Below are 658 nucleotides of genomic sequence, written 5' to 3' on the forward strand. Positions count from 1 at the left end.
CCTGGAGCGGCTAGAAGAACAGAAGATATTTCTTGAAAGAAAGAATGACAGGAAAAATACAAAACAATATAAGCAGTCCGACTGATTACTACAAGAACAAGCAAGTTGCTCGCCCGGGAGACATCAAGGACAGTGATCGGGTCCCCTCAGGGCAAACCCCCTTCCAAGACTAAGACTCAATGGGAATACATGCTCTGATACAATTTGACCTACGCCTATGGATAAAGTAGCTCAAAAGAGGAAACAAATCTTTACAGCGAGGATCACTCCCAACCCCTCCATATACAGGGTAGACCAAAATAGGTAACTTGTATATTGGCTACCCAAAATGGGGGGTCTACAAAGGCAAGAAGTGACTGGCTTACAAGCTTTCAAGAGGGAACCTAGAGCCAGAGGGTGCAGGGGTAGGTAGTATGCAATCTGTCTGGGCAGAGCTGATAAAAGGAGATGTGTATACGTCTCTTGTGATACAATACTGAATAATTGTTATCAGGACTGACTGTGAGGGTTGGCAATGGAAAGGTAGACATTTTGTAGCAAAAGGAGAGGAGTGATTGACTTTGCAGTCTAGGAGTGGAGGCCCCTGGGACCATCAAGGGAGAAGGGCGGAGAGTGGGACCCTACCCAGAGAAGCAGTGGCACCAGAGATGGAGGCAGA

This window comes from Chrysochloris asiatica, unplaced genomic scaffold (genome assembly GCF_000296735.1).
Source record: "Chrysochloris asiatica unplaced genomic scaffold, ChrAsi1.0 scaffold00039, whole genome shotgun sequence".
Lineage (NCBI taxonomy): Eukaryota > Metazoa > Chordata > Mammalia > Afrosoricida > Chrysochloridae > Chrysochloris > Chrysochloris asiatica.